The sequence below is a fragment of the Pleurodeles waltl genome, chromosome 6 (genome assembly GCF_031143425.1).
Source record: "Pleurodeles waltl isolate 20211129_DDA chromosome 6, aPleWal1.hap1.20221129, whole genome shotgun sequence".
NCBI classification, from domain to species: Eukaryota; Metazoa; Chordata; class Amphibia; order Caudata; family Salamandridae; genus Pleurodeles; species Pleurodeles waltl.
Window position 1 is genome coordinate 1,454,544,680 of NC_090445.1, and position 23,034 is coordinate 1,454,567,713.

The 23,034-nt window shown below is 44.0% G+C and overlaps 1 protein-coding gene across 2 annotated transcripts in view; it reads right to left on the minus strand.

The window, feature by feature from the left end:
* The window catches only part of ZNF365 (zinc finger protein 365), a 304,942-nt gene that overhangs the window by 26,331 nt on the left and 255,577 nt on the right, over positions 1-23,034 (minus strand). The gene's annotated exons all lie outside the window — the stretch shown is intronic.

Genomic DNA, 23,034 nt, shown 5'->3' on the forward strand with positions numbered 1-23,034 from the left:
ATTGGGTGAAGGGAATTTCAACTGTGTCTGAAGAAACTGAATCTATCCCATCTGTTACACAAGGGTTATGTTTATAATCACTCCTCACGACCATATATGGGCACGTTCTTCATACAACTCTTCATTTGTCTGCTCTCAAAACTAAATTTATGGTAAGTAATATAATATTCAAATTGCCAGAGTCTCCTGAATGCATTTTCGCTCAAAAGCTGCGTCAAGGTGCACTACGGATGTAAAGTTACAAGATGATTATCAACTCGTCTGACCTTGTTTTGGGTAATACCAATGACTCACCAGCAAGGTCTGGTACAAATACCTAATATTATGATTACTGAGGGGGTTATTCTAACTTTGGAGGAGTGTTAATCCGTCCCAAAAGTGACGGTAAAGTGACGGATATACCACCAGCCGTATTACGAGTTCCATAGGATATAATGGACTCGTAATACGGCTGGTGGTAAATCCGTCACTTTTCCGTCACTTTTGGGACGGATTAACACCTCCTCCAAAGTTAGAATAACCCCCTGTATCTCTTAGACTGCGATAAAATTCACAATAACCCTTGCAGTTATAATCAGTGTTGCAAAGTATTGCATCAATAATTGTGACAAACACTCCGGAGTGAAAATATATCTTGTCCTTTGTCTGGTTAGACTAATTGTTAAGGAAAGGACCATATTTACAACCCATACTTTGGATCACAAAGCTGTCTTGGTAATGCCCTTATGAATTTCAAAAACGGATTTAAATCCTGTTGGTTAACAAGAGAACTTAGGCCTTGATTTAGAATTTGGCAAAGAGGGTACTCCGTTATGTCAGCAACAGAGACGAATCCATCAGTCTCCGTCGTGACATACTTGCTCCATAGGGCTATCAGAGGGTTGGCAATTTGACTGCTGATCTTAGACATAAAGCAAATGTATGGAATAAAGGACTAAGTTGGCAAGCGTGAATTGAGGAAAAGTCCCACGTAACCACCATGTTTAACATGGCATAAATAAAACTATTATGTAGCATCATGCATACAGAGGTGACATGCTGATATATTGGCTGTAACAGGTTACCATTGCAAACATGAATGATGCCACTGATGCCGAAATACTCACAGGGACATGTCAGGGTCATATAAACACATCTGCAAACTATAGCAGACCTCAAATAATGGTAACGCAAGGGCCTGTGACGAGCAAAGGTGGATAAAAATGAATCATGTATAACAACACAGTACCGTACATACATCAGTGAAAGCACATCATACCCTTAAAAACTACATGCAAAATGTATAATACTTGACAAGAAACATATTCATGACGAATGAAAAAACATGAACATTTATTTCCGTCCACTTAGGGGTGATGTGTTCAGAGAGGTAACAGAACATGGAGGTCCTTACCAGGAACACCTGTGAAAGAACTTTCTAGCACCTCTCTAAGCAGAGATGCATCTACTACAACAACACTGGAAAGGATGTCCAGTGTACTTAGACTATTATTCCTAGTGGGCCACCATTCTGGCAACTCATCCATTCTGTGAGGGCAGACAGGGCCATCACACTCATGATGAATCCACCAATTTAAGGCAAAGGTGTAACAATATGGATATTACCTGCAGGGGAGTGTTCCAAGAGTATAGAATTTTAAGCTGTCTTCCAAAGAACTACTCTCTAATAGACCAGGACACAAATCAACATGAACTCCATGTAAGCCATTTTTAGGAAATGATCATTGTACAACAAAAAAATACCGACAGGAAGAAAGACAGATGTCAAAGACCCAAGGAACATATTAGACTACATTGCAATGTCCACTGACTGAAATACAGGAGCAAGTACTACAAATATGTATCTTAGTTGTCCTTAGGTGTAATACAACAAATGCAGGAAAGCAAATGGATTAAACTAAAAATATACTTTGATAGACTGAATGAGAAAACACAACGTATGGGAACAGAAAAAGGAAAAAGTGTGATGAATTTAAAACAAAGTTAAACTTCATGTCATCAATAAGCTATAAGAGCAGATTTATCAGAAACATTAGTTTCTAGCGAACTCACTAAAAATTATAAAAAGACACCAAAACAAATGAACTTTACTATGAAATAAGCACCAGCAATGAAAATGCAGAGGAATAATAGGGACACTGGAAGCAGGAATGCAAACAATGATGGAGCTAATGTAATATAGGATAACAATTAGTATGAAGAAACAATTAGGAGCATCTAGAGGATAAATTGCATTTTACATTCAGAAGGTGACAAACTAAACGTTATCAAAACATCATACAATAATGTTTGAAACAATAATCAGTGCCCGAGTCATCACCAGAACTAAATGGTTTAACCCAACAAAATCTGAACACACTACACCTACTTAATTTCCAAAATACACAGAAGCAAACATCATCTACTATGCAGACCGACTGATGCAAACTTTATATTCCAACCACTATAATTCAATCACTATCAAAACACATAAGTTATATACAGTGTACAACGTGTTTGCTCAATAAAATACACAGTGTGGATCTAATGGAGGTGAAATTTTGCTATGCATTTTTGATGTATCCTTTTAATGTACATCATAACCACACAATGAGGTACTATGAACTGTGGAATGGCTGCTAATAACTTCTACTCAGACAGAAACCCATCCAAGAATAATTTTATAATTGATGCATAAAATAATAAGGGTATGCGCCTCAGCCAGGCAGAACCCACCTTTCCAGTCAGGGTAAGTCAGTTACACATATAAGATAACCTGTTCTCACCATCTGGTAGCTTGGCACAGAGCAGGAAGGCTTATCGAAGAGGCAATGTGTAAAGCCTGCAATATTTGTTCACATTAACACAGTGAAAACACCACAAAAGAGACTCACAGTTTAAAAAAAAATAGAGAATATTTATCTGAGTAACACATGACCAAAATGATAAAAATCCAATTATGGTATCCAGAGTTGTTCAGTTTAAGTCATTTTTAAAACAGTGCTCCAACACCGAGCTCCTATTAGAGCCTTTACAGTATTGTTCGTCCAATCAGCCAACGCACTTTTTTTGAGGCAAATAAGGTTGCACTGGGGGGTTGTGATGTATGCGCCCAAAGGATGTTACTGTCCTGCTATGAGAAGTGCAGTGTGCGAGTGGTGAGACCACCCACTTCTGATTCGGGCAGCTATACAAGGTGAGAGTAATTTGCCAAGTGTTGCCAGGACTCCCCAAGTCTGGTTCCTGGCGGCATACAACCAGGATGTAGAGAGCAGCACGCAGAGTTCTTTGAGACTTCTCGGGTCTCCCAGCTGCCGCAATCCTGCCGCAATCTACTGGAGGGGCACTGTAGGCAACAGCCAGGGTGTAGAAAGGAACACGGTGACTTCTTCAAGGCTGCTCGGGTCTCCCAGCTGCTGCAATCCACTGTGGGAAGGGAACTCGACACAGTCTACTGGGGTAGGTGGGACATGGGAACACAGCGATATTAGGCCGGTCAGACAGTCCCTCGGCTCTGGGGGAGAAACTGGCAAGTGTGTGCCTGTCATACTGGTGTTGCTAGGCAATTGAATGAGGCACTTGCACAGCTTTAGACCCCCAGTGATGTTTGCAGTGATGGTTACAGCATGTCTGTCCCAGGGATAGGCGCTCCTCCCTGGTTTTAGTGAAATAGGAGCGTTCAAGCCAGACACAAGGCCCCAGGGCAGGCTCACGGTTACAGAGACCACAGTGAAGACACTGCACTCAGTCTTTTAGCAGAGACAAGCCCTGGTGGTGACTAGTGGGAGATGCGGTCTTTGATGTTCTGGAGAGCCCTAGCAGAACCAGAGGCAAGTCAGCAAGCCCTTGGAGTTTCTTGGATGAGGATGAAGAAGGTAATCTTGAGTCTTCCCCCTCTATGCAGAAGCAGCAGGCCAGCACACACAGCAAAGCCCAGTGCAAAGTAGCAGTCTCTCCTGGCAACACAGCAATCAGCTTGAACCAGGACAATACAGCAATGCAATAGCAAAGTGGCAGTCCCTCCTGACAGTGCAGCTCCTCCTAGATGCAGAGTCTCCTCAGAACCCCAATGTGAACCGATTTGCAGGGGTTGGGGGTCCAGCACTTATATCCAAAAATACCTTTTATGTGGAGGAGACATCAAAGTGAGTTCTCCGAAGTGCACAAGGGTCCCTTTCATCCCAGCTGAGTTTCCCGTGTTTGTGGCTGTCTAGAGCGAATTCACAAGGTGTAGCTGCTGCCCAGTTCAACCCAGACGTGTATTCAGAGACAGGCTAAGGCACAGAATGGTTTAAGGTAAGAAAATGTAAACTTTCTAAAAGTAACATTTTCAGGCTCACAATTTAAAATACAGCTTCACCATAAATTGTCATTTTAAATTGTGAGTCCAGAGACACCAAACTCCACATCTCCATCTCCTCCCAATTGGAAATGTCACTTAAGGGACATTTTAAGATAATCCCAGTGCTGTCCTATAGGAGAGACAGTGCGTGCAATAGTGAAAAACTAAATTAACAGTTTTTCACTATCTGGGCATGTTAAGCTTAAACGTACATGAATAACTTTTTAAATACATTGCACCCTACCCTGGGGCTATCCAGGGACTACCTTGGGGTGACTTACCTGTAATTACAAGCACTGATCTAACCAATAAGTCTCGCCATTGGGATCTTATAACTGTTTAGGCATGCAGCACACTATCTCATATGAGGGCAACATGAAAAGCTGTTATCTCCAGCATGTGGTGCATCTCTCTACCATGCAGTATAATGGAGCGTCTCTGCTGCTCGATGCCTCAGAGAAGGTGACGCTCGGGCTACACATACTGCCTGTAGCATGGACGGCTGTACTTACAATTGTTTTGTGTCGTCTTTTATGTTTCAGAGGATGATAACAGGATAATGGAGCTGAAATCCATGTTTTTGCATTGCTATTTGGCAAGGCATGGGATGAAGGTATATGTTAGAACATGTTCAGTGTGTAGTGAAGCCATGTGGTTTGCAGCACATTATGATACAAACTGGGAGATGCAGGACGGCGGGGCTTACTGGCTTCTGGTATAAATTACATCCTTTTTTCAAGTCAACACTGAAGGCACAGAACAAGGGAAAAGAGGAACTAAAATAACAATTATTCACTGCTTAGCCAGAACAGATTATATAAATTCATTTCTAAGCAATATATGTGTAGAATACACCACATACTGCATGTGTTCCAGGCTGAGCCGCTTTTATCAATTCAAGTGCCGGTTACACAACAATGACAGAGCAGTGTATTACCTTTACTAGAACACTGAACATGTGAAAAAACAGTGCAGTGTGAGTACTAGTGCCATTAACTTTATTTTAGGATGCAGGGCATTTTAACCTTTAATCAACATGATGGTGAGGGGCTGAGCACTCATGGAGGAGAGGCGGGGGAGGAGAAGGGGTAGTTAAGAATAGTCAATGTCTGAGCTGGCAGCAGTCAGGGAAGGGGGAAACGCGAAAGCAACAAAGGATCCTGGAGAGAAGAGGGTTTGGGAGTTGGGGGAACTGGGAGTACGGGTGGCATTAAACAAACAAAAAGCCAGACAGGGAGAATGCATCACAGAAGGCAAGTAGGCAATGCAATGCTTTAAGACAGGGGAGCTACCGAGGAGAAGAAAGGGGCAGTCACCACATGAGTGGGGAGCAGCAGGAGGGGGTGGGTGGTTAGAACAACAAAGGAGCGTGGTGGCAGACGCTTAAATTAGTTGGCTTTACAGAAAATAAGAAAGGTGTATGGCCTCCTGAAGGCCTGCCAATACATGAAAGACACTGCTTCCTACTGGCTGTGGCAGCAGACTAAATTCACACCAATTCCCCTACTCTCATAGTGAGGACCATATTTGATGCTCCAAGCATGTGTAAGTACACAGCAACACAGAGAAATCCAAGCTGAAAACACAGAAATGTAACTTCGACAAGAAGACAACAGAAATTATTTCAGTCGCAGGTTAGTTTAAGGGAATGCACACAACGGCTTGTAATGAACCAATTTTATTACAGGAAAGGGTCTTGATTTATTACTTCCCAAAAGAAAACCAATAGAGAAATGTTACATATGCCGGTCCACAATGTAAAGAAATGTTGTTAACAAATCAAACAAGAGGCTGTTTAACATAAACAATGTCCTTTTGTGAGGCTATATCCGGAGGCGGAATGCACAGAGGCCCGGGGAACGGGTGCATGGTGTTTCAGCAAAGCACGCTTACCTGGGTATAGAAGATCATACTGGCTTTCCTCCAGCATCACCTTTGCTCACAGAACGCCCGTGGCTTCTTTCCTTGCTTGTGGCCATGCTGATGGGCTCTTTATTGCAGAGTGCAAGAGCCAGGCTTGTCCTGACTGGGGTTAGAGGCCTCAGTAGGAGAGGAGCTGCTGCAGCCAGGTGGTGGTGGGGACTTGGAGAAAAATTCGAAGAGAGTGCTTTGATGGGATATGGTGGCTGCTGCTCTCTGGCTCCACTGTGGCAACACAAGGGATCTCCAACCGGATTGCGGCTCAGCACTGGCGGGAAACCAGCAGCGAGGAAACAGCAAAAAAAAAACTAAGGAGAGGGAGCGAATTTTCGCAGCTGTAAGCCTGGTATGGGCGCAGCAGAAAAAGCAGCAAAGCGCCACAGCTTTCAAAGTCAATAAATAACAAAACACAAGCATTTGCAATGCAATGGTTCTCCCGTTTGCCCAAGTAAGAGCTATTATCTTTGTAAATTTCTAACTCAACTTTTCTTGCCACATAAATTGAAATTGAAAAGCAAAACAGTTGACATAAGCAAGCCGATTCAAAGCACCACGGCCACCATGAGATTGAGCACGAAGGAGAGACACAAAATGAAAACAAGGCTCACCAGTTAAAAAATACATACCGCCGAGCAACAAGGGGAAAGGCTTGTGGCTTGAATTAAGGGGAAAACTGAAACCAGACGAGAGGAGGGAGGCAGGGCCATTACACACTGGAAGAAGCATGACGTAGTGCGATGGCCAACAAAAAGGTTCTCTTAGTGAATGCTCACTGGATAGGAATTTAGTGCGCAAAGGAGAGACATTTAGCATAATGTACCAATAAAAGAAAAGCATTAAAGACAAGTACAACAAAGAGCAAATGTCAAGAGTGGGTATAGATTAAGCTCCTATACTAAACACAGCATGTCTCACAGAGACAGCACATGCGCTGCCTTGGTTCGACCTAAAAAGGAAGGTTTTGGCTTGGCAAATGGGTACACATGCCATGTAAAAAAGGCAGTTCAAAACTGCACACCCAGGCTCTGCAGTGGCAGGCCTGAGACATGTTTGAAAAGCTACTGTAGCAGGTGGAACAATCAATGATGCAGGACCACTAGAAGAAGTTAATTTACAGGCACTGAGCACATATAGTGCACTTTACTAGGGACTTGCAAGTATATCACATATGTCAATTGTGGATAAGCCAATGTTACCAGAGTTTAGCGTACGGAGCACCTGTGCTTTAGCACTGGTCAGCAGTAGTAATGTGCCCAGAAATGTAAAACCAACAAAAACAGGGTCCGAAACGAGGAGGAGGAAGGTGAAGAAGCTGAGGATGACCCTGCAGAAGGGGCCATTTCCAACAATTCTGTTGGAGAATATTAATAATTTACATGAAGCATACCCTCATACAAACTTCACTCACACCTTCAACTCCTATAATATAATTGAAGACCATGTAGAGCACAGTAAGCTAGATCACAGTGCGTAGCAAAAAACAGAAACGCATTAATTAACCATACAGCTGAAGGCTTTAGGGAGGATAAAGGTCTGATAACAGTAGGTCCAAGGACAACACATAGCCAAGGAAAATGAAAAAAACGAAATACTAAATGAACAGGACAGACATGGGGATTATGGAGAAGAGAACATTTAATAGGTGCCTAATTTTGCAAACTACAGCTGTAGATTGGAGAAGCAAAAAATATGTCAAGGGATGACTCCTTGTCAATACCAAAGCCAAGTGCTGATGATCAAGAAATGATGAGCAACCAACCCATCTAACAGAACTCTACAGATCCTTCACAAGAAAAGAAACACATACGTCAAGAAACACAAGTTACAGCACCAAAAAGGAACTATCTTGACATACTAGCACATATAGTTCCTGAGAAAACAAGATGAGGAAGCACTAGAAGCCTAAGATAACAGTAAAAGTAGTACTTTCACAAATACAGAGTATTTGTATTACACTAGCAATGATTCAGACTGCAATGGAGTATCCAAAATCAGTGGTATTCTCAATGGTTGCCACATAGGACCAAAAAGAGAATGTTCACAAATACATCTGGATTATGGAATTTAACATCATTTTAGAAAGTGATGCACCAGAGGCCTTTTTGGAAGACACAAAGGTAGTAGATAAGATAAATAACTTTTATGCTGCTTGCTATACAAACCACAAGGAAAATGTGAAGTTCCAAATAGAGGAAACATATACAACTATTACATGTCCATTCTGAAATAAAGTCAATAGGGGCTTCAACCATAGTCTTAGTTGGGTTTTGGCCAACCCTGGCTTTAAAGATTTAAAAATATGATTATTTAATGGTTTATTTTGGAAGTTTCGGGAAAAAAGCTACTCCTTAAAGGTATCTTTGTTGAGTGAAGAACCTTGAACTTTCAGCTGCCTCATTACTCAACAATATCACGACTGAAATCTGCACCTCAAGTAAAACAGATTGTCCTCGTACAGACCCCCAGGCTAAGGATGGCACAAGGTAAAGAGGGGAATGAATTCCTTCTAAAAAGGAACAAAAAGAGATAAGGTTTGAAAAAAACGTGTAATGCGTGATGGAGTGTATAATAATGTAAAATAATGTTTGGGGAAGGTTGGCAATAACTCCTAAAACTTGAAAGTCATCTTCCAATGGTGCAAAGGTGATGTATAGTCCCCAGTCATAATATTTCAGCCACCCACCTAACACTGAAAACATGACAGCAACATTTCATTGCTGTGTGCTCATCACATACTGGAGTCTGAAAGAGATATTACCGGATGAGGGAGTTGTATCATACATCACCACATTTGATCTACTGTGCATTCAGGAAAGTTGGAGGTCTTCTCTAGCCAGGCACTGAAAAGTAAAGGAAGGGCTACAGAAGGTTTATCAGCATTTGTATCTCCAAGGTTCACTATGGTGACATCTTTTAGGTGGGTGCAACACAATTAAATGGTACTGTGTTTGGGATGTGTTTCAAAAGGAATGTAATAACTGTGTCCTATACTTCTGTATCCTGTAGGAGCTTAGGCATGAGTCAGAGAAAAAAAAGGCTAGCGGTAGACAAAAAAAGCCACAGCACCATTTGGCATAAAGCTTCATGTCATGATAGGAGACACTATGATTGGCAACCAGCATGATTCCCAAACTCTCATGTCATTTGGGAATAAAAGCAGCCAATTTTGACGTTGTGGTCCACGGTGTCCTTGAGAAGCACTCAAGATACTTAGTCGCTGCTGTCTAGAACTTGCTATCTGAAACCATTGACAGTTTGGGCAGAGTTGTTTCCACATGTCTCACATTCAGAAATACATTGCTATGTTTAGTATTTTGAAGGATACATTTGTAATAAAAAGTGGCTTTGAACTTTTATTTTCTGTGACTATTCCATATAACAAGGGTCTCCAAACGTTTTTGTAATAGGAGCTACTGATGTGCAATGAAAAATACACATAGCTACAAATATTTTAGTGTGGTAATAAAAGTCAAGTTAGACATTACTTTATTGCCCATCTTATGAAAAATTACCAGCAGTGATCACCTCAATGTGGCAAGCAGGGTTGTTATCAGTAATGTAAAAAGGCTGCCTCTACATCGTTAATATAAGACAGCCATAGTTGCAATGCCCGTGACACCAAGGTAAAAATATCAGTAGTATGTCTCTCCAGTGACTCATGATTTGTCACTCAAATATCAGCTTTAAATATATTAAATATATTCTGGAAATTTTCATTTTTCTCCTACGAACAACAAGTTATAAATTCTAAGAAATACACTCAATTTAGTCCTGGATACACTCTTTTCAATTTTGGGATGCATTTATTAATTCAACCAAGCAAAAACGTCTAATTTACTAGGTTGTACTGAACACAGCAGAGGTACTCAAGTAGCTGGAGAGCTACCAGTAGCCCATGAGCTACTCGTTGGGGATGCCTGCCATGGAATAAGGCTTTGAACCAGAACTGAAAACATTAACTACAATTTAAAGGCATTTATGAACAACTGTTTCTCAGTGTATTTGGATCCATACTATTTGAACTTAAGAGATATTATCCTAAAAGCTCAAGATGTTTATAATGTTTACAATATGCACAGTGTGTTTAAAGGTATTGCTAATTCACGGAGGGTAATTACTGTAATAAGCAAGGTAACACTATATCCTTTCATGTTGTATATTGTGGTTTACAAAGCCCTAACCAGAAGTTAATATCACATGCACCAAGATTTGAAAGTGTAACTACAGCTGAAGGTAGCCACTGTTAGATTAAAAGAGATACTAGGCTACGCTATAAAATACGTAGAGCATTACGCTATTGTCCGTGTTTTCAGAAATATCAGATGTTGTACTTCACAATAGAGTCACACTTGTAGAGGAAATCTTAATGTATGTTGTTGAATATCAATCTATATATATATGTATATATATTCACTAAAATAACAAGGGTTGAAGGGTCGTTAAAGTTAGGAAATAGAATTTTTAAAAAATAGAAATTAATTAAAAAAAACAAAGTTTACAGGGACGTTATAGTTAGGCTCACATTTCAAACGTTCAAAACCATAGAAATTCACCTGCTAGAGCTATTTCAAGTAACTATAATTTGTGCCCTAAGGTAGCTTTAAATCATGCCCCGCTATGCAGTTTTTTAATGAATAATTTTACAGCAAATGTTACAATTATATTATCAATGTTGTTATAAAAGACGTCATGAGTGCAGTAACATCTGGGGTAAATAGCAGTGCATGGTGCGTGCATGAGTTTTAGTTACCTTAGGGTACAAGTTAGTTACATGAAAGTGACTTTCCATGGTTTTGTATACTTAAAATGTGAGCTTTAACTATAACGTCCCTATAACCTTTGTTTTTTTCAGTGAATTTCTGTTTTTATTAATTCTATTTTCTAACTATAATGTCTCTGTAACCTTTGTTTTATTTCAGTGAATTTCTATGTTTTTTTTTAACGTAAAGTAATTGTAATTTCTATACTTTAATCCAGCCACCGCTGTGCACGGTCTTCAGTTGTGCTCAGCGAGAGGTGGCAACAGGAACTGCAGCCAACCCTCTATAACCACTCAACCCCGCGTTGCGCATGGTGGGGTTGTGCCTCTGCAGCCGTTGATAAGAAAGAACCAACTCATCAGTCACTGCATGAAATACTGCGCTCAACAAAAGCGAGGATGCAAACTCCTCCATCAAGGATTACAGATACTTTTTCAAGGTAGAAGTGCAGAGAAAAACACTTGCTTTGCCTTAGTAACTTACAGAAGTGGCCCCTGAACTTGGGAACCTGCTTTGTTTATATATCTAAGTGCTTCCCAGCTGAGGTTTGATTTCTGTCAATGAACATCACGCCAGAATGAAACCTGCCCTGTGTACATATCGAAGAAAAGGCCACCGTTTTGTTCAGAATGTCTACCCAACTGGAGTACTTTCTACTGGGTAATTAGTAAGTGCTACCTTGTTAGGTATATGCATAGTGCACCTCCTACACTATAGCTGCTTAAAAGATGCTGTTGTAATGTCTCCAGTGACCTTATGTGATTGTAACTTTTCCAATGTTATTATTCCGCTAACATCTTTATCGGAACCTGCTTTTTTAAAATGCTGGCCTGCTTTTAGATAAATACGCAAGGCAGGATTGATTCTGGCACAATGCTCATTTCACAAAAATTAAACCTCAACGGGAAGCATTTGCAGATATAAACAAACTGGGGTACTGTCCAGCATGTGAGCTCCAGGGATTCCTTTAATGAGTTTTCCTTCGTGTCATGTCACATAGCAGGAGTTAATAACAAACTGGGTAACAATGACTGGCAGTCCCTGATTGCATCATATGATTTTGTTATTTTGCAGGAAACCTGGGCTATAACCCCGGTACCCCTCAATGGCTACTCTTGTTTTTCTGTTCCTGCTATACCGTCAACTTCAGGGTGGTTTATGGGAGTATTGTTAATGTGGATCAAACTTGGGATCAAGGTTATAACATCTCAACTAAGCCTTAGTTGTCCTGAGGTTCAGGTGCTAGAACCTATTGGTTCTCTCAATTTTGAATTCTCAATAATCAATGTTTATAATAATAACTTTTTCTACAACTCTGAATAGGAATTTTAGGATCTTATTTCACATTGTAGGCATAATTATGTCCGGCCCTAAAACAACTGCCTCGGGTTGCAACATTATGATTTGTGGTGATTTAATGCCAAACCTGGGCACCGTACCCAGGACTTTAGTGGCAGGTATTGGGACAACAAAGTAGTAGTTTGGAGCACCTGTGACTCGAGAGGAAGATATAAGGAATATAAGGCTCTGCGGGCTCCCTACTTACATTTAACATAGATTGCACCAGGGAGGTGGCGGTACCCGGGACGCGGGGGCAGTGCAGGACCCCCTTAGACCTAACACTGTTTGGCCAGGGGAGGTGGCAGTCCCCAAGGTGCAAGTGAGGCATGCAGGCCCCCCTGCATACTTTTAACATTCATAGTCCAGGGACGGTGGCAGTCCATGGGGCTTTGAGAAGCCCTAGGACTGCAATGTCCCCAGGACTTGGCCCATCAGGGGAAAAATGAAAAGCAAGCGAAGGGATCTCACAATTGTTTTTTTTTTTTTTTAAATCAAAGCAAAATTTGCAGATCCACTGTCATTTTTACTGTGACTTGAAAAAAACACTTTGGAGCTTTGGGAGGGTACCAGGGGTACCCCGGCACAAACGCTAGGGAATAAGGGTAAACGTACTCTGTCCCCTTTTTTTCATTTGTTTTTGAGACTCGGCTGAAGCCGAGTCTCAGAATTGCAGCCAACACTTACTGGATGAAGTGTTGGCAGGCAATCAGATCTCTACACAAGATTGGGAGGATTTAGTGCCTCCAGATATACAAATTACGTATTCTTTTAATATTTCAAAAATTACTGAATAGATTTACACCAAATACCAAAAAACACTCTTTGTAGACCAAGAGCTACCTTCCAGTCAAATTTGGTGTCATTCCGTCCAGCTGTTCGGACTGTAATCGGTTCTAAAATCTCTATGGGAATTAAAATGTAAATTGCACTTTTTTGACCCCCCCTTTTTCTCCGCCCCCGCTTGACGGGTCACCCCAAAACTTCCCATGCCCAAAAAGATTCTTGAGCAAAAAAAATTGGGAAAATTTTGTGAAGATTTGTCAAACAGTGGCAACCATATAGGCAAGTCAAAAACGCTTTTTCAGTGGAAACTAGGTCCTAGTTACAACTATCTACTGGTGACCGCCAGTAGGTGATATATATATTTATATATGTGTATGTATATATATATATATGTGTGTGTGTGTGTGTTTACAATTAGATAGATAGATAGATAGATAGATAGATAGATAGATAGATAGATAGATAGATAGATAGATAGATAGATAGATTTCATCAAATACTTAATTCTGTTTTTTACTGCCATAAGAGTGCATTAAACCTATAAAGTATACAATTATCATAAAATGACAAAAACATCAACTGACAGCCCCGGAATGGGAATATTTCAGACCAGGGAGATTTTCGCCTAGGGTATACAGTAGTAAAACAGAAACAACAAAAGCAAGAATATTTCAAAAAGAATAATACTGTAGTGATTTGCTAAAAAAAAAATAGAAATGTAGGACAAGTAATATCAGTATTTGGGTTGCAGTACCCCAGGCATTCAAACATCCAGATCAAAAGGGTACGGATACAGTACCCCAGGTTTTCAAACATACAGGTCAAAAGGACTTTACAATGAGCCACAGAAAGTAGTCAGTCAAGAGAATAAAAAAAAAACTCAGCACAAAGATTTGCTTTTAATACTCCTGCTCCAGTGTAAATATTTAGAGACTGTGCAATGACGGATTGCAGAGACTGTGCACAGAAGCCTCAGGGCTACCTGGACCTCTCCACACCCAAGTTGTTTGCAAATGGGAATGATCCAAGCTATTCTGGGGTGAGCATAGCCAGGCCAGAAGAAAATAAAATGGACTAATGATTCTTCAGCTTGCCGGCAAGCTGGACACATAGAGGAAGTCTTGGCAAAGGGGTTCCATTTTGCTAGTGGGGGCATAAGGGGCAAAGTACTGTATCAATATCTGAGGTACAATTGCCTTGCTGCAGGCAGGTTAGTGACATCTAAAAAAAAGTTCAAAATTAGAGTTCAGTTTAAAATCTAAGAAATTGGCAGCAAGGGACCCTAAAGACACATTTCTCAGCTCTTGCCTACGCCTTGACTCCCAAAAGGCATCCTTGAGGGTGGTCCCAGATAAACCTTTCACACCAGAAAGGGTGGCCACCAAGACCAAGCTGGGATAGCAAACTTTTGCCGTAAGTGTCCAGAAGGGCCACTTCATGTAAGGCACTTTAATAATCTTCTAGTGGCGAGGTATACTTAAGACTATACCAGTATAAAAGCAGCCTTAAAAGCACCTTATGAACCACTAGGTCAATACCCAGATCCCAATGAATTGGTATTAGCGCAGTGTTTTTTGTTTTAAGGGAGACTTAATAGAGCTCTCAAAAAATAATTCTCTGCCAGCCCAAGTGGGGACAAACTTGCATAGCCCTAAAGTTCCGCCCCGTACAGGGCACTTCCTTCTGTCTTAGCATTGTAGATCTTACCGTGGAAAGAAGCATAACTAGAAAAGACCTATGGAACCTTAGGATAGCAGCGGATTGTTGTGTGAGGTTCAGGCTGCTCTTTTGGACCTGTGTGACCATGAAATGTTGGTTTTAGAATGATTAATCACCAGCCCACAGTCGGAGCAAAAAACCACAAATCTATCCACCAAATTTTGGAGACCGGTAGGGGTCTTCAGCAGCAATAGAGTGTCGTCGGCAAAGAGTAGGAGGGAGATCTTGCAACTAACCACAAAGGGGGCCTCAATAGGTCTACCCTCAAGAAACAACATCATTTAGATATAGAGAAAATAGGGTTGGTGCAAGAACACATCCTTTTCAAACCTCTTTATGATAATCTATCCAATCTGTCAGTTCCCTTCCTAGGTCCCATCAAACCTGGGCAAATGATTCCATGTGCAGACGAATCAGGTCCAAAAGGCTGGGCGGAATCCCGCTGCCATTAAGGACCTTACACAGCTTACCGCGGGGAAAAAGGTTAAATGCGGACTTTAGGTCCACAAAGACCCAGTACAGGTGAGCCTTTTGGAGGACAACTGTCTTTCAATAAATGGATAGAAACCTCAAAACCTAGTCAACTGTGCTTATTTTTCTTCTAAGTCCTGCTTGAAAATAGAGGAGGACCTGGTGGTCCTCAATCCACAATTCTGATTTCTCCAAAATATGCCTGTCAAAAACCTTATGAGCTACGTCGATAAGACTTAATTACCTGTAGTTTAAACGGGAATCCTGGGAGTCCTTTTTGTATACAGGGACGATTTCCGCAGCCTTTCAGCTGCAAGGGAACATACAATTCATTAAAATACAATGCTCAGCCCTCAATGTCTGCTAAAAAGAGGTCATCCAGGGACTCTGTCTGGCACAGCAGCTTTATCAGCTGCTATGGTTTTGATAGTACACACATTTTCACGTACCTCAATCTTTTAGGACCCGGGTGGGGCAGGGGGAGTATGGACACCCTCTTAGGGCATATCTCTGCTACACAAAGCATCCTCACCAGGAGTTAGTAAAGACCAGGGAAGTTGCAGTGCCAAATCTCCAGAGTAACAGAGTCATTCAGAACCAATGGGGCTTCATTTGCTCTATTATCCTCTAGCCTCCAAAATTTCCTTGAATCTTTATTGATGGCAGCCTCATATATACTTTCCCAGACTTGCGTATCCCACTCCCTATGGGCATTGAGTTGGGCTATTTTATAATCCTTCCTTGTCAGTTTTATGATGGAAGTATTATCACTTTTAAGAGCTAGGCGAAGCTCGTTTTTTCTGTCCCTATAATTCTTGTTGAACTAGGGGCAAGCAGGCTTAGCGAGGGTCCTACTGGGCTTACATGGTCGTGAAAATCATTTCCCCAAATTTGTGAACAGATTTTCATTAATTCTGGTGATATTGGAAATCCATGCCTGATCTCTGGCCTGGATAAGCGTGCAATTGTCAAGGCCATTTAAAGCAGCCCTGAGAGCTTAGTTCATAGAGGCTCTAATCTGGGAGCTTGCAACTACTCTCCCCGACTTAACACTGTACCTATCATCCGTGGAAATCAAGTCAGTGCTCAGTGATACAAGAGCACTGGCCCGATGGGTAAGGAGGTCTCATAAAGAGCAGTCAACACAGGTCCTTCTATTCAGATGGGGCACAGACACCATACCCACACACACACAGACTGGCTGTATAAACTCTGGGATCTTCTGAGCATGGAGAAATTTACAGCCTTTTTTGATCACAACCTCCTCCCGTTTTGAGAAAACCTGGGGTCCCTACATTCAGTTCCTAGCCCAGGGCTTTCGTGAAGTAAAGTGTCTAACATCCATTAGAGTGCTTCGAATCACACTTAACCCCCTATTGATTTGGATCTTCTTTCTTGTTTTTACTTGTGAAGTATCTAAGGGACGTTAAACGTGTGAGCACCGCTCACCTTCCCAGGATTTTATGGGTAATCAGCCCGCTCCACCCACCCCTGTATTCCTTCACACTGTTGGCTCTTTCTGTATTGTTGTTATTCCTCAGCAGCCACTGGATGAAGGCACTTGGTTTTGTTATTCATGGAAATATATAAAAATTGATTTAATCATAAAGAGCAATGGACAGCATTACGGTCACTGTCCACCCTATTTCTACCTTCCTATCAACAAAGTTGCCCACTAGGCAAAAATAAATTAAAAAGTCCTCAATTCTACCAGTGTGTCTCAGGCAACTGTAAGTGTGAGCGGCTTGAGCATTGGATGACATGCGGCCATTGCATGCCCTCAAGCCAATTGATAGTGTGAGAGACAAGAGTTGATCAGTCCAGTGTTTCACTTGGGGGATGCTCAACATGGGTATGCCCCATTTCTAGTCTTCCTCGTCAGCAAGGGAGGCACTACCAGTATCAAGTGGTATTAAAATCACCAGCAATGATAACAAAGTAGTACAAATCATACAAGTCTCTTTGCAAAAAACAAATGCGCAAGACCTGTGTCTCCCACCCCCACTGGGCACCGATTGTAAATATTATCAAATGCATAGTGCAGGAAACCTGTCTAGTGATTGCTAAACCAAGGATATATGAGAGCCCCTCTGACCCAGATAATGAGACCACCCGAAAGGCGACTCCTGCCAGTGTGTCGAGCCAGTTACTCATAGGACACAATACCAGATCTGCATATGAGATCACTACACCAGGTTTCCTGGACTAGACATATATCAAATTGGTCAATAAAAGACCTCCTCCTACAATCACTAAGCTTTGACCTCACCCCTGCTGTGTTTTATGATGGAATATTGGTAAAACCACAACTGATGGGCTGGGCCTCATTCGTTGTCACCAGATAGAGGCGTGCAGTGTGTTGGGAGTATATCTCACAATCAGATTGGGGAATCACTCCCTTCACTTTTGCCTGCAGGAACAAGGTTGATCAGTCAGTCTATCATAGATCGCCTAGTGACTGAGGTGGGTCATGAAGAACTCCATCAGCTGGCTTTGGGAGATACCAGCAGAGGGTGGATTGAACTTGAATCTGATCAATGTACAAATTGGGGGATCCCTTTGCAGCTCGCTGCTTACAAAGCCCTACACCTAAGATTTAAACTTCAGGTCTATCTTGATGAAATCGAAGGGCCCTAGGGGTTAAAAGGGGTCATAGGAATGCTTAGCATGTAGAATATCAGAAAGAATTACAGAGTCCCACCCCCCAGAAATATACATTTGTTTATTAGGGACTCCACATCTTCATAGGCATTTTTTGGCAACTTGGGAACCTTAGCCATGTATATGTAGGCCATGTCTCCCCTAACAGCTGTGTCTCTCACCTTGATCAGACCCCCAGCCCGCCCAGCTTTGGATACAGAGTCAAGCTTGCCCAAACCGCCCTAAGATTTATATGAGGGGGTGGCTGGTCGCAGCTTGCACAACGGAGGGGACAGACAGAGAGGTCTTGTGGTAGGGAGAGCTATGGGGGATGGAAAGTGGCTCGGAAAGTAACATGTTGGCTAACACTTTGGTTTTTAAGGCTATTTCTTTTACCAATTAGTGGCTTGTAGGAAAGACAAAGTGGAAGCAGTTCCGGAGGGGGTCTAGAAGATAAGGGCTCAGCAAGGGATCCCAATTCACCAACGTCTGCAGTTAGCAGACTTAGGCCCATATTCATACTTTTTTGTGCCTCATTTGCATAATTTTTTTACGCAAAAGCAGCACAAACTTACAAAATATAATTGTATTGTGGCACAAAAATAGTATAACTATGGGCCTTAGATCTTAAAGCAAACACCTTAGCCTGGAGGCAATACACCAACTAAACTATGCTGGAAGAGTCTGACACCGTGGCCAGAATAGTAGCAGTGGTGATCCCCTCGGGGGGTGACAAGCTGGTAAATAGGGGGCGTAGCCTCAATGGCCCTCAAAGAACTCTTCCTGCTGCTCGGAATAGATTGAGGGAAGCAAGAGGGAGGTATATATTCACACAGGTTCTCACAGGAGACAAAGGCACAGCATTGTGAGTATCAGAACCAATTTTAGGCAACTTTAGGCAAGATAACAGTGGATTTGTCCTGCGGGACTCCCGTACATATGTTAGTGTCAGTGATGCCTCTCTGGGTTTGAATAGCTAAGATTGCTTGGTCTTCCGGCTCTTGGAAAAAATGGGACCAACTTGCTTCAGTGCTGGGTGAGATGATGGGCCACTGGGAATTGCCTCTTACCCCAAGGGTTTCTACTTCCTCAATTAATGTGTCTATATCCTTAAGGAATGGGTTGGCTTGAGGTCCTTCAGAAAGAACTGACGAGATAGACTTAGGGTTCTTAACCCTCTTCCCCAACCCTCCCGGGAGAATGTCAGTTGCTTTGCGCTTCCCCACTTCATAAAGGAGTATCCAATGCACTTAAAGTAACACTTAAGCTTCAGAGCAGGGAAAAAGGAGGAAGGCTCAAAATACAGAGGGTAAGCTGCAGTCAGTAAAACACACCATGTATAAATGACAAAATCTTTGAGTGGAAATGTGGGCCTGGTCACAGGAATTTTGTTGAGAAACTGAACAAATGTCGGCAAGGCTTGAATCTTGTTGTTTGTGGTGGGACATCGTACCCTAGCTCACTGTGCAGAGTAATTTTAGGATTCATCAGAAAACAGACAAGGTGGGAGTGAAGGTCAGAATCCATGTCAGAAGGCACAGCAAGAAAGGAACTGATGTCACCTCGTTCAGGAGGTGCATAAATGTGCCTGAGCTCTGTCACTTCTTAGGGGGTATCGATTCTGCATAGTGCTGCATGGCACAACCTACTTGCACAAAGGAGCACTGCAACAAAGGTTTTCAGGTCCAGTCTGGTACCTAGGGCATATTCTAAAGAGAGGACTCTGCAGTTAGAGGTATCTATCTGCTAAAGTTGAAAACAAATTTATTCAGAGAGTTGTCCACCCCCTTGTGAAGTACTCCAGACAAAAGACGCAAAAGAGTGGAAAGCTCCCATGTAGAAAGTTGGTAACTGAGTAAGCACAAGTCGAACCTGACCAGTCAGCATCCTCAACCCTTTCTAGGAGATAGAGTTTTCACATGAGCATCAAACAAACCGCAAATGCACAACCAAATTGCTTTTATCACAAACCAGCACTTCATGAAATGCTTAAGAAAATAAATTGATGCACTGATATATAAATCAAGTCTGATGTGGTTGAGGGTGTCAGTATGATCATGTGATGTTATTTAGCAAAATTCCTCAGCATTTGCAGAAGAATAGAGCCGAATGCAGGCTGTGGCGTGCAACCTCCAAGACCTACAGATCTCTGGAATAACTAAGGTGGTCATTACAACCCTGGTGGACGGTGTTAAAGCGGCGGTAAGACCACCAACAGGCCGGCGGTAAACATTTTGGAATTAAAACCGTGGCGGAAACCGCCAACAAAGACAGCCACTTTAACACTCAGACCGCCACGGCGGTACAAACAAACAGTGCAGCGGTCACCGCCAACAGACAGGCGGGAGACAATGTACCACCCACACTATTATGACAAGCCAATCCGCCACCTTTTCCGGGGCGGATTCACCACGGATAAAAACACGGCGGAAACAGGCATTTCGAAGGGAAAACGCTCACCTCTACACACTCCACGAGGAACGACGACACCATGGAGCCGGAACTCCATATTCTTCCTGCGCTAGTCTTCCTGCTCCTGTACCAGGAGCACCAACGCCGGCAGCGAAGACCACGGTGAGTACTGCACCTACGACATAGGGGAGGGTGGAGGGAAAAAACAGTGACCCACACACGCAACACGCCAACACCCCCACCCCCACCCTCACCCACTACAACACACACACCAATGCATATCCAAACATTACAGTAACACCCCCCAACCCCCCCGGAAGAATGCAAAGACAAAAGGAAATGAGTGTAACCATTGTAATATATCAAAATTCAGAAAGCAAATATATACATATATACCTTATTAACAAAATATACACCACGAATAGTAGTCCAGGTATTGCACCATTCATAGTCCGTGGACCGCTGGGCCCAAAATGCATGGGCGAGGCCCACACAAGATGCCCGAACATGACGGAGAGAACACTGCAGGGGCATCAGATAGAAATACAACAGGCACCTCAGGGGGAAAGGAAGGGGGGGCACCTCAGCCGGATGAGTGCACAACGCCAGATCCACGAGGGGCCTCCATGCCCATTGATGTATCCTGGGGAGTGCAAAGCCACAGTCTCTCAAGTCTCTCCAGTGGGTGGTTTGCCCACTGCTGTATCCTGGGGAGTGCAAAGCCACAGTCTCTCAAGTCTCTCCAGTGGGTGGTTTGCCCACTGCTGTATCCTGGGGAGTGCAAAGCCACAGTCTCTCAAGTCTCTACAGTGGGTGGTTTGCCCACTGCTGTATCCTGGGGAGTGCAAAGCCACAGTCTCTCAAGTGGATAACAGTCTCCACTGGTTCTGGAGGGGGACTGGTGCCCAGAGTGCCTCATCCTGTGCAGGACAGACGGAGTGGATGCAAGCCTCCACTGGTTCTGGAGGGGGACTGGTGCCCAGAGTGCTTCATCCTGTGAAGGACAGACGGAGTGGATGCAAGTCTCCACTGGTTCTGGAGGGGGACTGGTGCCCAGAGTGCTTCATCCTGTGCAGGACAGACGGAGTGGATGCAAGTCTCCACTGGTTCTGGAGGGGGACTGGTGCCCAGAGTGCATCACTCACCCCGTGACGGTCCCTGTTGCGTCACTGCCCCTGCCGCTCATGGGCTAGCGGTGCTTGACTTGGCGGTCCTTGCCCTGTTCAGCGGTGCTTGACTTGGCGGTCCTAGCCCTGTTCAGCGGTGCTTGCCCTGTTCAGCGGTGCTTGACTTGCCAGTCCTTGCCCTGTTCAGCAGTGCTTGCCCTGTTCAGCGGTGCTTGACTTGGCGGTCCTTGCCCTGTTCAGCGGTGCTTGACTTGGCGGTCCTTGCCCGGTTCAGCGGTGCTTGACTTGGCGGTCCTTGCCCTGTTCAGCGGTGCTTGACTTGGCGGTCCTTCATTGCTCAACTGGGCTGGGGGTCCTCCTGGGCAGCTGGGCTGTGGCTGGCGGGGTCCTCCTGGGCAGCTGGGCTGTGGCTGGCGGGGTCCTCCTGGGCAGCTGGGCTGTGGCTGGCGAGGCCCTCCTGGGCAGCTGGGCTGTGGCTGGCGGGGCCCTCCTGGGCAGCGACGATGGGGTGGGCGGTGGCGTCCTGGGCAGCGACGATGGGGCTGGGGGTGGCCTCCTGGCCAGCGGGGATGATGGCGGTCTTCTCCGCCATGCTGCTCCTCCCACACTTTGCGGGTTTCTTCTGCCCCTTCTCCACCTTGGGCGGAGTCACAGCTGAGTCCACACTCCCCCCGGGACCCCTGTGAGCGGCTTGGGTGGCTGGAGTCTTCCCCCTCTCTCGCCGGGCACTAGCCAACTTCTGGTGCTTCACAGGGGGGGGACTGGCTGTGCTCTGGCTCCGTGATACACTGGCTGGCCTGGTGGCCGGTGCACTCCACATACCTGTTACAACAGGCACCACTGGTCCCGGTGATTTTGTGGCTGAGGTGCTAGTACGGGACCTATGAGTTGGACGGGGGGTGGTGAGAAATAGGTTAGGGGTGGACAGGAAAAGTTGTTTGGAGACACTGGGACGGGTAGCTGGAGGGGGTTTGGGAGTGGAGGAAGAGGTGGTGGTTGTGGGAGGTGTATTTTTTGTGGCTTTGGATGCAGGTGCATGCGCTGGAGGCTGTCGTGAGGTGGATGTATGTTGGGTGGGTGTGTGCCTGCGTTTGTGTATCTTGGGAGGGGGCGTCACAGACACACTGGGAGAGGACACAGGGGACGTGTGAATGGTAGTGGGGGTGGTGACTGCACGTGAGCGGGGTGTGCTGGTTGGTGTGCTGGTGCGGGACATAGTGGCTGTAGTGCTAGTGCATGCAGGTGTGAGTGTAGATGAGACTGGGAGGGAGGAGGGAGACGAGGAGGAGGGGGACACAGTGGAGGAAGTGGATTTTGGTGTGTCTGTATGTGTGTGAAGCTTGTGTGAGTGCCTGTGGGATGTGTGGTGCTTATGTTTGCCAGAGCTTCCCTTGTGTGGTGAGGTGTGTGCAGGCTGGTCTGATGGTGTGCTTGGGATAGGCAGAGGTACAGGGGATTGGGTCTGGGTGGAGGAAGTTGGAGGGGGAGGCTAGACACAGGGACAATGGCTGCCATCAGTGCTGAGGCCTGAGTTTGAACG